Source organism: Pygocentrus nattereri, chromosome 11 (assembly GCF_015220715.1).
Source record: "Pygocentrus nattereri isolate fPygNat1 chromosome 11, fPygNat1.pri, whole genome shotgun sequence".
NCBI lineage: Eukaryota > Metazoa > Chordata > Actinopteri > Characiformes > Serrasalmidae > Pygocentrus > Pygocentrus nattereri.
Genome location: NC_051221.1, coordinates 38,662,081 through 38,676,949, shown reverse-complemented (window position 1 = coordinate 38,676,949; position 14,869 = coordinate 38,662,081). Strand labels below are relative to the sequence as shown.

The 14,869-nt window shown below is 41.2% G+C and overlaps 1 protein-coding gene across 1 annotated transcript in view; it reads right to left on the bottom strand.

The window, feature by feature from the left end:
• Window positions 1–14,118, bottom strand: part of prr5b (proline rich 5b (renal)) — a 43,420-nt gene extending 29,302 nt beyond the window's left edge. The window contains exon 1 of the mRNA XM_017706412.2: window positions 13,792–14,118. The gene's annotated coding sequence lies outside the window, so the exon portion shown is untranslated. The remainder of the gene's footprint in view (window positions 1–13,791) is intronic.
• Window positions 14,119–14,869: the final 751 nt, after the last annotated feature.

Here is a 14,869-nt window from a genome sequence, read left to right as displayed (position 1 = left end):
TAACAAACAATAATTAATGATTAGATTTCAAAATGACTAGTGATCTGTCACTAAGTAAATGGGTAATAACTCAAATGGTGTCATTTGTTAACCCATATGTAACTCTCATATAAGTATTAACATTCATTAACAGAATATTAGACAGTTATTAAGGGGCTGCTAATTAGGGCCTGTTATTAAAAAGTACTGCAAATATTTTTCACAATTTCATTTTTGTTTAAACTGAAAAGGAAAATCTATTAATAAACAAATTAACATATTTACTTATATATATATATATATATATATATATATATATATATATATATATATATATTTATTTAAACTGAACCTGCAAACATGTTGTAAAGTAAGACTGGTCTGTTGAAAATTAGAGGTAGAAAACAGTATAAATAAGGAGATAGCAGAGGTTGGACGACAATCTGCTCAAAAAATGATGCTTGTCTTTACAATTCATCATTAATTTCATGCTTTTTAATGAACAGAAGCCTTCTGTAGTTCAGGTTCACAACTTAAACTACAGGATTATTTGGTTCACCTAAAATATCTGTACAGTAGGGATGATGAATGCGTTTAAAACATGTTTGTGCCAAATGGTTTAACTAAGACAACAATCTATACTGTATTCATGACTCACAGCAGACTCTGCCTGACCTGGAAAATTCGAGTTGAAGCAACACTTTTTAAAGAGCTGAACTTTCTCAACTCACTTCTCCAGATCAGTAAACAGCCACATACTGAAAACTGACTATGAGCTAATTTTAAACACAGGCTGAGGTTAATCAACACCACGGACTCATGGTGACTGTTTCAGTTGCACTCATTGTGTTCGGCTTGTCTGAGACTGCATACATGTCCCCTGGATTTATAAAAGTACACTTAAAATATTTTAAAGCTGCGTCACATTACAGGAGCAGCATTACTGAGTCAGGAGAGAATAATCGTGCTAAAATACGATGTGCGTGTGCTGCTGTGAGCGTCCCCGTAAAGCCTGAAATAATCATTTGAAAGTCAGAGGTGTCGGGTTGGAGTTCGTGGGAGTTTTTCAGACCATGTTTTACATCTTTACATATTAACATCACATGCACAGATTTAAAAAGAGGAGTCAGCTTCATTTTTAGGTCTCAAATGCAAAAAAATATGTTACATAGGATTTGCCTTCACCGTTTGAGTAAAAAACAATGTTAAAATAACCTAATTTGTAAAGTTGCAATGCTAATATTTACACTTATAACTGCATATGATTACCTAGTTTAATATATTGCTGCTTTTCAACTATACAAACAACATTTTATTAAAAAAATACTAAATTCCAGATGTTTGCCTTTCTTGTATCTGTTATGTGAAGAACCAGATATTTATGTTCTTTTAATAAAATAACAATAATCAGAGGAGGACGACATACCGAGTTTTAGATGTGTAATGTTTCACATGATATCAAACTATGAAGTCACCTAAAGTCAGTACTACTGTACTGCATAGTTTCGTGGTGCTGCTTTGTCACCACACTGCATACGGTGTCTACTGTATAAACAGTAGCTGTATCGTGACACCTCGTCAAATCACCACCAGACTTTTATTTGGTTAATAATCTACATCCAATTATTCAGTTAGTACTACGAATAAATCAGTAACTACTATGAAAACAGTATACACGTTAATCAGTAGTGATAGTGAAGAACAGAACAGGAGATTAAAGGGGCCTGTAAGGCCTTCAGGAGTGAAGAAACCAGTTAAAATCTGATTTCATGTCACGATTGGCTCCTCCCACTCCCCCATGTGCCTTGTGTTTATTTCCCAGTCCTGTCCACATGCATTTGTGTTTATCTCACTGTCCTGCCCCCTTGTTTTGTGACTCCGCCCCTGATTGTTTCCACCTGTTTTCCGCCTGTCCCTGGTCATTCCCTTGTGCTATATAAGCCCCGTGTTTGCCCTGGTCTGTGTCTGTCTTTGTATTGTATGTACTGTTGGAAGTTTGACGTGTTTGTATTGTTTGGAATTCTGTGTTTATTTCGTCATGTCTGTGCCTGCTGCAATCCGTGTTGGCTCAACGACCCTGGACTGTTCTGAGTTTGGATTTGCACTTAAATCTTGCTTTTTTCCGCACGTGCGTCCACCTAATCATCGCTCCACGTTACAATTCACCTATAAATGTTTCGTTCCTTGCTAAATTAGACAATCTTTATAGAACACTGAGAAAATACAACTTATTGAGCGTGTATTCACACCGTTAGATCAGTTTTTTCCTTGTTTTTTTGTTGGTCGTGTTATTGATCTTACGTTGGCATGGTGGCATATTAACCACAACAACATATTCCTGCTTGCCATCGTGGCTTTTTAAATTGAGCGCTACAATTTCTTACCTTGAATTGAACGATTACTACTTCCTTCAAAAGAATGCCTACATAGGTTCATTCAGCCTGATTCAGAAAAGAACAGAGGAGTGGAGGAATAATGCTCTAATCTAATAACAGATCTAGGTACAAAGTCTTTTTTACATCATCACTGGAGTAAAAGGCCTCTGCTTTGCACTCGTGTGACGCCTCAGAAGTGTTGTGGGTCTTAGACCCTTAAACAGTGCCAGGGTTGGGGACTCAGAGGGGCTCTCTGGCATAGGTCCAGACTTAAATCAGATCTATCTGCTGCTACAGCTTCAGTCAAGTGACAAATAGAGCCTTCCAAAGGATCTGCTCTAGCTATATAGATCAGAGAGAGAAGGGTTTCCAACGCAGTGAAGTGCTATGAGTGTAATAAAAATGATGCCCTTTTTGCTGTTTGCTGCTGCAGAAACAGTGACCCACATCCGGCACATATAAAGCTAATCTGTGGGGACGTTCAGTAGTGCCCCTGTGACTCAGACCATCTCTCAGCGACCCACAACCAGAGGAGCAGCACTGCTTTTACATTAACCTTCAGCATCCTTCCCATCTAAGACGTCAGAAGGGCATTAATGTGGACAGCCGTCCTTTTGAGAGCTCTGCCCCTGTTCTCCGTCTCTGCGATTTTTCTGCTTGCTCCTTCTTGGGTGCTGCTCTGTCTCTCTTTTTGTCACTCTTTCATCTCTCTTACATTCAGAGAGGAAGTGCCTCCACAACAGGAGGACGCATTGAGGCTCTTTCAGGCACACAATAGCTGTGGCTTTTAAGGCAGTCATTTAAGAACGCTACCACTTACATCCTTTGTGCAAGAGGGGCTACATATCGCTGCTGTCGGAACAAAACTTCATATCTCCGTAATGGCAACTTTACAGGAGAGGGAAAAAGCATGTTTACTTTCAATGTAAGTCAATGGAACCAGACTTTTTTCAAAGTCATTTTGACCCATTTGTTTTGGTCCATTCATCAATGAAATTCACAGACACTGTAAAGGGCAACAGGCATCTTCAAATTATGTCAAACACTGAACAACAACAACAATGGAGATACGAGGTTTTGTTCCGACAGCAGTGAAATACTCATTGGACTATTCATATAAGCAGTTCGGTATAGTCAAATCAGACTGTAAACTGTAACTGTCCAACAGTTTTGAAATTCTTCATTTGCTGTAAACTTACAAAATATCAATAATAATAAATTTTTTAAGCATGTTGGTATAAACAAATGCTGGAACTAGCCCATGTTTACTTTATTCTAATAACAACGGCCCAAAAATTAACAAAACACAGCTAGTGCAGAAGCATCTCATACACTGCAATAATACAGTGTTAAAATCTGTAAATTTAGGAAAATATTCACACTACACCAGCACATCATTCTACTGTCTGTAGTTTTGTTTATTTCACATTTTATTCGTTTTAGTCATCGTAATTTTAACACTACAAAATTTGGTGGGGGATTGGAGGGGTTGTATGGGTGAGGGCACTCACTGCTCTAACTCACCTGCAAACCCAGCCATTGACATTGACAAGCTGCTGAAAGCTGTGGTTTTATTGGCTTCCTACCAAAACATCTGCATAAATTGGGGCGTGCTTCATGTAAATGATATGTAAATGAGGTACAGGTAGGCTGGTGCTTGATTTCATGCACTGACACTGATTTATCATTTGCACTTAAATCTCTGCTTGTTTCCATGTTGTAAGAAAGTTTCCTAATCAGATGCCGAGTAATAAATGAGCACTCTTTTTTACACAAGCCTGATTAATGAAGCCCGGTATGTATGCATTGCTGTGTATATACGTTTTTACCACTTAAATGGCCAGGGTTTTATTACAGCTGTGTCAATTAATGGCCAGTATTAATACACACTTCTATAACTTAAGAACAGTTTCCACTGAAGTCCCTGCAGTTACCAAATAATAAGCCTGGGTGAGACGCGGACCGAGGTAGCGGACGCATGTGTGGAGTTAAGCGGCTTTTATTGAAGGCAAATCCAGAATCAGGGTCATAACGGTCCAGGGTCAAAGAGCCAATACGTAGAGATCGTGGGTCAGACATGAAAATAAAGAACAGAGTCTCTAACAAGAATCAAACACTACAAACAACACAGATATTCAAACGAAGACCAATACAGCAAACAGGGCAAGAACAAAGACCGATACAAAGACCAGCAAAGACAAAGTGCAAACATAGGGCTTAAATACAACAGGGATAACGAGGGACAGGTGGAAAACAGGTGGAGACAATCAGGGGAGGAGTTACAAAACAAGGGGGTGGACTAAACCAAAACAAAAACGCAGATGGGTAAAACCAAAACATGAACACATGGACTGGGAGGGGCCAATCGTGAGACTGGGATTATAGGGAGTTAAACTATTACACACCAATTCTGATATTGCGCATCCCTACACTACATGCGCTTTCACTGAATGATAATACAAACAACGAAAGATTTATAAGACTACAAACTGACTTGCACACACTGTTTCTGTAATAGCAAGTAAATCTGTGCCTGTGTTTACTTCAAATGAGCAGCAGGCTGGTTAATCGCTAACCTTCGCCTGAAGTCACTCCTTGCTTTTATCACTCAACTTTTGTTGCAGTATAATTTCTGCACTGAGAAAAATAATGACCTGAATTTCCAGGACTCAAATCTGCACACAATTTCCACATGAATAAAATATGCTACATCAACACTACTACTGAAAAAATAAACATAAAGGCCGAGTTGTGCTGATGTAACAGATTTTATTCATGTGGAAATGATGTACCCATTTGAACATGCCTTCTATAGAAATTTAGCCTCCAGCTTCTCAGAGAACCACTTAATGAAGCACCCACCTTACACACACATACAATGAAGACGGTGTCTAATGTATTATGTTGCCTCAGGCTAATAGACTGTAAAATGGGAGCACATGAACACACTGGCACACTGTTACAATCCTCATTCAACCCCAGTGGAAGAGGAGGTGGGGGCTTTAATGAAAAAGCTTTCAGTCCACTGGTCATCAGTGGAATTACATGTCGTCCGTTTCAATACTCAAAACATGCATTTGTCAACTTGGCCTCAACATTTCCCTAGCTCCAGTGACGTTTATTAGATGAGTGCTAGAAGGAGCGAGGGATTAAATGGACACAGGGGTCAACTTCAGCAGCAGCACTTGCTCTAAAATCTGAGATTTTCCCTTTCCAAACCCAAAAAATGGTGTACAAAGCTGTTCATAAGGCACAGCATTACAGCCATAACATTAACAATTTAACATTAATAGTTCAATTTGTTATGTTCAGAATGGGGTGGCGTGGTGGGTAGCGCTGTCGCCTCACAGCGAGGAGGGCCTGGATTCGATTCCCTGGCCGGGTGACCGGGGTCCGCTCTGTGTGGAGTTTGCATGTTTCCTCTGGGTTCTCCGGTTTCCTCCCACAGCTCAAAGACATGCTAAATTGCCCCTGGGTATGAGTGTCTGTCTGTCTGCCCTGCGATGGGTTGGCGACCTGTCCAGGGTGTGTCCTGCCGATGACCACTGAGATAGGCTCCAGCACACCCCCCCCGCGACCCTGAGGGAGAAGCGGCTTAGAAAATGGATGGATGTTCAGAATGAAGTAGCAAACCACTAAATTCTGTTACACACGACTGTTTACACAACTTCATCACTTTACTTGGTAGTTTGCTAGCTAGCTACAGAGCAACACAGTGATCAACCACAAAGAGAAAGGCAATACACCACGGTTTTTAAACCAAAGCTTATAGTCAGATAAAGCAATTATTGTATGTATTTCATGGTCAGACTTCTAAAAAAAACAGCATTACAAAGTTTGCAAAGCTAGCTAAGCTAACTGAGGCTAGCCTAGCTGAGGATGAGTGCATCCTGTTAAACATCTGCTCCTCAGTATTTGTGGGCTGTAGGTGTGATAAAGTGGCGTGATGAAGATTTTATGGGCACTGGTGCAAAAAAAAGCCCCAATATTGTAAAAAATTGCATTAAAAATGACAATATAATCTCTTTACTCACTACTGTTATGTCACAAAGGAAGAATGCTCTCAATGAATGAAAGTTTCACCCACTTACATTAGACAACTTAAGCTTTCAAAATGATCAATGGTGAATATATCGCTGTTGTCGGAAGAAAACCTTGTATCTTTTATCATTTTTCAGTTTTTGACATAATTTGAAAATTCCTACCGCTCTTTACATTGCACATGAATTTCATGATCAATGGACCAAATGAAACGGTGCAAAATGACCTGGGAAAATGTCTGGTTCCATTGACTTACATTAAAAGTAAAGTAGGTTTTTTTCTTCTCCTGTAAAGTTACAATTTTGGAGATACGAGGTTTTTTTCCAACAACAATGATATTATGTTGCAGACTGTGAAGGGTCGGTTCCACAGATGAGGTGCACTAAGAATAAGAGGAACATATAAATGTCAGTTCTGTCTGTGTAGTATTGACAGAAGCCAACTGATGAGCTAAATAAATTGAGTCACTCGTGTAAAGTTGGTGTCCGTATCAATATAAGAGGACTACTAAAGATTTTTGCGGACCACCCTGTGCCATGGCCACCAGTGCAATTGCCCCCCGAAGTATTACGTATGATAAAGTATGATTAGTAAACATATGAGAAAATTTTCTACACGTACCAAAGAAGAAATGCTGACTGCTAAAATGTAAATACCAAAAGCCAGAAGAGATGAAATAAGCACAGAACCACAAAGACTCATACACACCATGAGCTCACCACCTGCACCTGTGGCTTTTGAGCAAATCAAGAAATTCTCTGTTTCATCTGCTCCAGCTGTGCTCTTGTCACTGTGGGAAATCCAAAATGAGACTAAACAATTTACAACAATTCTACATTCTTCCCTCTCTCTATTCTTCTCCTCCCACTCTCCCACAGTTTACAACTTTCCAACATTACTCTCCTCCTCGAGATCCTGATCTGGGCTATGAAGATGCAGAGAGAGAGAGAGAAAGAAAGCGAGAGAGTCTGCAGTCTGACGTTTCACACCTCTCATATGTAAGGCATTACAGGTCTGTTCTGGCAGCAGAACGGACGGCTACAGACCGGCCTGCCACTGTGAGCTGAATGGTCAGAGCAGGTTGCTGCACTTTAGCAAGGCAGAGACAAAGTACAATGAACACTCAAATGTCTCTGCTGCTCAGATTTCTCTGTTATTCATCTGAATAACCACTTATGCTCTCAGTAAGAAGCCTCTTGGGAATGAAGTGCAGGGCAGCAGACGCAGAGCCCCTTCATTCACCAGAGACAGAGGAAATGAAACTTGGCGTTTTATAGGGGCGTGCAGACAGAAACCTCACCACTTATGCACCACCATCTGGGTCAATTTCGACTCATGTGGAGTTCTTAAAGAGAATAAAAGCCTGGTTCTGGCTAATGGAAAATCATTTGAGCAGCTATGCTGCTCTAACAGCACAAAGGTAGCCTGGGGCTTCAGGCCTGCACATGTAAAGGGTTTTTCTCCATATGTATGTGGGTCTGGTGGGCTTCATGGAAGAGGGGGGGTGTGACTTTTAAGACACTTCAAAAGCACTGAATGATTGTTTTCATCAGGATATGGAATTTGCAAAGCCAGTTTTCCTTTTCTTCTTCCTTGTACAGTTACTTTAACTCACTAAAACTTCATTTTACTGTCTTCTTTTACAGGGTTCACCTGTAAAACCGATATTTAATCTCAGGGGTATCTTGGTTAAATAAAGGTCAAACAAATAAAGACAATTCAAATGTTCTATGGGTATTATATGTTGCAACCACCTACAGATATTAAGTCTAACCTTAACTACCCAGGGAACAAACACATATTGTGTAATAAGCAAAACATTTAAACATGTTTGTGTGATACTAAAACTATGATATTAAACAAACTGCAAAAGCACACTTGACTGACATCCTTCTGTCCAACAGTGCCAGCCTGCTACAGCGCTCAAACTAAAATAAATTCAACAGTAGAGACAGAGGAAGTGGAGGTCATCCCTTGGAAACTGTTGGTCGCTGTGAGGGCGTTGAAGTGCTTGCAGAGTTGTGGGCTATTTCTGAGCCTCTAACTCAACCTCTAATTTGACATAATAATGTCTCATGGAAACAGAGAAAGCAGAGTAACCACAGTGCAAATCTGCTAGTTATGCGTCAGTTATATGCACATACTGTTGTACTCAGCCTCATTATAGCACATTAAGACCCATTCTGTCATTATGTTCCTCACAAAAATGCAATAAAAAACAAATGGATTGATTCATTAATTTGCATGATGTCACAGTATATGTCTTAAAAACCTGAACGCTAGCATAACTAGACAAACGAATGAAGGAACAAACAGCAGACAGGCAGACAGAGAGATGCCAGTTCAGTTATGCAGGACAGGTTAGCTTCCGGTCAGTTACTCAGACTGGAAGAGAGAAGGTGACTTTGGGAAGAATGCATAGCTGCTTTAAAGCTATGTAACACATATCAGCCCTGTGACAGGTGAGAGGACAGCTTATACAAGATCAGGACCCAAAAAGAGAGAACTTATTCATAAGATATGTATACAGTATACTGTGTGTGTTAATGAGGAGGAAATCAGATTTAGGTTCCCGTTAACCAAAAAGAAAAGATGCTGCCCATGTAAAACCATCTAGCTTTTTTTTTTCAAGAAGCACTGTAAGCACAAAGTCGGCACCATTACAAAGGTTTTTTTTTTTTTTTAACATACAGACACACACACACACACACACACACACACACACACACACACACACACACACACACACTCCCATAGCCCTGAGGTGCAGCACCATACCTGGCCTAGAAGTGTACATCTCTAAATTATAATTTCACAAACACAGATGAGTATTAAACATACGCCGTGGTAAATAATTGATGCAGAGATGGAGGGGGTTACAGAAAGGTCTGTGCAGTGGCTGTGTCTGCCCTCAAACGTTATTGTAATTGTATTGTATTGTTAAACGTAATTGTGTGTCGAACAAACAACACAATGCTTTCAAATGAATCAAGATACATTAGGATCAGTGCAAGAATTCAAAGGACTACTCCAGCACAGTAAAGCAGGACCTTGTGGGGCTACTTAGAAGTTTCAGAGGAACTCTGCAGCCCATGGGTGCTCAGATCCGCTGCACCTTCAAGCTCACTGGTTTGGTTTGTTTTTGGTTTCGTATCTCTCAGCGAAGGCCAAATAGGCAAACAGTAATTCAGTGGCGGACTGCCTCTTATCTGAATCCTGACAGATGGTGCTGTTCTAAAAGTCGTGGCAGAACGGATTCATTACCCGGCCAGTATATTATGGTGTGAAATGTTTCTGATTCTGAACAAACATGCCAGAAATTGTGGCCGCAACTAGTCTCTGCTGAATAGCTGGCCTTCACAATATATATAGTAGCTACTCGAATTTCCAAAGCATAAGAGCACGGTACTGTAATTCATATTCAAGAATGCTAATTTAAATGTTTCTAGCTTAATGACCACAAGTTGATGTCAGCTGTTCTAGGTGGCAGACAGCAAAGCCTTCTATATGCCTTCTGAGTGCAGACCTGATTCAGCATACTCAGCTCAGTCCTGATGATGTCACTGGTCTCGCTATATATAGCAAGGCCCAAAGAAAGAAGTGGATGGGGACGACATTACTACAGCCTAATAAACAGAAATGTAATGAAATGTAACTTCCTTGATTGACAGCACCTTTCCTTAAAATCCTCTCCCTCATAGTACAACACCAGTTGGACGTACATTCAACTGAAGCTGTACAGAACAATTAAACGGGTTTATTCCAAAATGCTCTATAGATCACTTTGAGAGTTTTCCTTTAAAGAAATATCAGTGCTGTATTATTATTCATACCACCTTTATTAGATATGTGGAATGTGTTTTCTATAATATATATCAGCTGTTATTCTTCTCAAAAACTCACTATTTCCAAGATTATTACAAAAAGATACAAAGGATAATTGGAATGAAACTCTTCATTTCTACTATTAAAATTATAAACAACAACAGAAATGTAACCAAATACAGAACCAGAAATTCATTTTTGCCGTATCTGAAAATTAAACAGCTGAACCGTTTCTCACATATAAACAGCCAGAGAGAGGGGGGGTGGGGGGGTGGTCAGTAATGTGCTCAGTAATGAGCTGACAGAATAAAAATAATATGCAAGGTAAGACTGAGGAGCTGCTAATGCGTCTCTTTTCACAAGGGACACAGAAACTAAACATTCGTCCCTCTGATGACCCTGGTCCTACACTTCTTCAGTTCTGGCAACCTGATGGCTTTGCTTGTGTCTCATGTGTGGCGACATCTGTTTTGTTTTATCTTTGTATCTGTTAATGTTTGAACTTTTGGAAACACTAGAGTGAAAGACGGTGGGTGTGCCCACTTTTGTGTCAGACTGGCATCTCCCTCTCTCCTCGGATGTTCGTGGTTTGTTTAAACCCCAGTTTCTGCATTTTATGACCATGCACTGCATGTGAGAGCAGACAACATGAACGAAAGACACGAAGGGTAAAAAACACAGCAGAGTGTGAGAGAGCAGAGCGGTTTCAAGTGCAGTGAACGATAAAGTCGATACGAATGCATTTTCACTGAAACATGCAAAATTAACAATGTTTCATTTCCATTTTTGTTTATTTGTGTTAAATGCGCTCAGAAATTCTGCTATTTTCCACTGCTGGGTTTGTGTTTCAGCTGCACCATATGCCTGTAGCCAAGTACAAATGGAACTGAAAGTCTAGACGGTGCTTCTGAGTGTTCAGCACCGAATGTGCACTGTGGCACGTAGTTGAAAAAGAAGCAGTGGCAGGCTGCATATGCTCTGTAAGCCACATGTTGTACCTCACGATATCTACCAGTGTGGCAGCAGCCAATAACAATATAACCTATCGGTACATTTTTTGGTAAACTGGTGAAATATCCTCTCATCGAAAACTCACCTGTGCACATCCATAAAAGCACAGATTCTCAATGTACAGGTGACAAGTCGACACACTGATACCTAATGGTTGCTCTTGGTTAACTCTGGGCCAGAAGTTCTTCCTTGTAGGAACCCTACTTGCAGATCCTCAGCCAAACACCATAATCTACTGGGTTGTCTGTAGTCTATAGTCATTAGCTGTTGATACTCTCATGCTTGGATCACTAAGCAAGACCAGAAATGAGGAGAAATAGTCATTCAAAAGCCTGAGCTTTCGAGACACAGCACAGAAGCCTGGCCAGGGAGCACAGACTACACCCCCCCTGCTGGTCAAGCAGGTTCCTTGAGCAAGAAAACCATCTGCACTGAACCGTTTCCCCCAGTAATTACGCAAACAGGAGTCAAAACACGAGTTGCACGCTATCTGCTGAACATATCCCACAGAAAGGACCGACTTTCCAGGAAGAAATGCACATTCCTGCACTTAGACATACAAGAACATGCGTATGATGAAACACGGCACGTCCATTAATAAATCCACGCACAGTGCTCAGACATAAAAGCCAGTCGAATACATTACAAGGGACTACATCGGCTCATGTATAATAAATTGGGAAGTAATTCTCTGTCTATTAAAAACCTGTAAATCCCTTGAACTTTAGTCATTTTATTGAGTTATTAATGAATCACTTATGGAACTAAACACTACATTACTATGATAATGGGTAATAGAAGTCTGTTCATGCTGACAGGCGTTTAAAATTTAAGGGGCTCCAGCTTAAATATTAAAAACATGCTACCAACTGGCACAAAATTAAGCCTGTTAGCTATGTCTTGAAATCAAAGTATGACTTTGACAAAGTGACAATGGGTTATTATGACCAGTTTTCAGAACCCTTGAAGTTTGAACATTCAAGCGTACAGTCTGAAGGGGCACTGAACTCCGATGCCGTCTAGTGGCTAAAACCGAAACTGGGCTAAAGGTTTTAACCCAGTGACTGACTGGCCTGGGTGCCCAGCACTCAGAGAAAGCCCTTCAGTCCTGTACTGCACCACTCACTTTACCCAATAAGCCAGATCTAATGAATGCTGGTGGACATAACTGCAGCCCTCACTCAGTTCAGTTGAGCTCCTGTATTTAAGGTGACCACACGTCAGTCTTACCTGATATCATACAATTACGCAGTGCTGACCAAGGGGAAGTGTGCAGGTGTCTCACTTAGTGGCAAATGCTACTTTTAAGTGTTATATATGGGTTACAACATCACCATCACCATGAGTCAGGAACATGTTAAGCACAGCAGCAAACTCAGAAACTGGCACAACACTTCAATACGTCCTATTCCAGAGTCTAGAGGAACCGTCTAGCAGCAGCGGATGTGTAGTGAAATCTGTAATACCTATCAGCACTTAATAAAGGAGCTTAATCAGTGCAATAAAAAAGTTAGGTTTAAATACTAACAGTATTAACTAAAGTTTGCGTCAGAACTATGGTTTCAGTTTGCTGAAACTGACGATGGAGCTGCTAAGGAAAAAAGTAAAAAGAAATGTGAATGTGTTAGGGAAAGGAAGGGCGGGGAGATTGTTGCTGTGAGCGTTACACAGAAACAAGTGGTAGATATCCAGAGTTAAAAGCGTTCATATTCCTTATTTTTAAAAATAAAACAGTTCCCACCTCAGTCCATACAGTACACATATATGGAGACTATGCTCCAACATCAGGTCTTTGTTTCTTGTGGTATCACGAAAAAACAACAAACATATATATTGCCTGTTCATCTTACAGCAATTTAGCCCCGCCCACTCGCATCGAAGCTATAAGGAGTGTTTCTGGTGGGACTGCTCTTTGAAAGACTATCTGCTTACTATCTCGTTTTTCTTTTAAAGCACAGTCGAAAAATCAGCCTGTTTAATTATTAGACCTACCTAGATGGCGGGAAATGTTTAATTAAGGGGAAAAACGCATGAAAAAGCTGCTTATGGGCCCCTTTTTTCAGTTCTCTTCAGGTACTGAATAAACAGGTGTTTCCAGCTGAAAAGCTGAACTGGTCTCTGAGCGACAGTGAACAAGCTAGAGACACAAGGAGGTAAAACACTTTAATACATTTTGCCATTAGTGGGTATCTGGCACCTACTTAAGCATTCAGGTTCCCAGACAGTTTGCACACAGCTGCCCGCACCTAAATTTAACCTCTCGCTGGTTTCCTCCACCCGCAAAGAGGCCCATCTATTCAGCAACCGCCAAAAAACCCCTGGCTGCTTCGTTTTACATTTAAGACCAGCCACTGTCACTGAAACGTGTCGTTTTCCTACATGTGCGCTCCTCGACTGTCATGCAGGCTTTTTTCGAAGCAAAATAACCACCCAGCTCGTCTCAGACAGGGCAGCTGTTCGAGTGGCGCACATTTCTGCGCTCATGGCTCTGCTGAAACTAGACCACCGCGGCGACCACAGCCAAGACGTGGATGAGCGTCTCCACCAGACACTCACTCACCGTGTTCAGTCGCTCTAGTGCCCGTCCGTGGTCTACATCTCACCGAGACCGCTGTCCGCACTCCGGCGCGACTCTGCTCTCACTGCGGCTCCCGCTCCGCTTCATCCGTCTGGAGCTTCTCCAAGAGCCCAAACCCGCTGCGAGCACACGGACCAACCGGCTCCGACTCGGCACAGCCAGCCGAGCACCGAGCCTGAGAGAGCGTGTGTGAGAGTCTGTGCGTGTGAGCGAGCGTGTGTGTGTGTGTGTGTGTGTGTGTGCGTGTGTGGTGGGGGGGGCTACTCCGCTGCTGGCCCGATTACATCGCCTCGTGAGTGCGTGTGTGTTTTCTCAGATCCAGCTGCTGTCTAGGCTGCATTGTTTTCCCCACCTGTTTTCCGACAAGCCCCGCCCTCCGCGCCAGCGGATTGGCTAACGGCTCCCCCGTCCTGCACAGTGATTGTCTATTTGTTGGCGGACCGCTTGTAAATATGAAGAATTGGCCAATCCCAGCGCAGGAGGCGGGGCTTGTTGGAATACGGGCGGGTAAAAACAACGCGTCTAGTCTGTGTCGTGAGCGTATTTGACTATAAATCCGCTGCCCAAACTATTTTTTTTGCCAGACTGCAGTGGCATATTTAATGTTTTATGCACGCGAGTCACAAAAATATTTCTGAATAAGGGCCAATGATAAAAAAGCAGTTTGTTAGGAGAAGCAAAATGACAACTAAATGATGCATTAGCCTGTGGAAGATCCTACGTTTTTTTGCATTTTATTTTATGAGGCACACTATGTGTAATTGTCCGGGTTTATATAACAGAAACTGTCATTATTCATTTTACATCACCATTTCTCACCTTTTACAACAAGTTTAGTCTTGACAAGTAAACTGTGCCTTTAAGACTGATATATGTAAATAACTTCTGATTGGCTGTCCTGCATTTGTGCCTCATTCAAAAAAGCACCCTGAGCTGAAAAACTTCTTTTAACTTTAGTATGAATTAGCAGCCTTGACTATTACAGGCTGGATAGATGGATACACGTAAAATCATTGTTTTTTTTTATGACAGCACAAAAACAATGAATTCAAAACGGGCT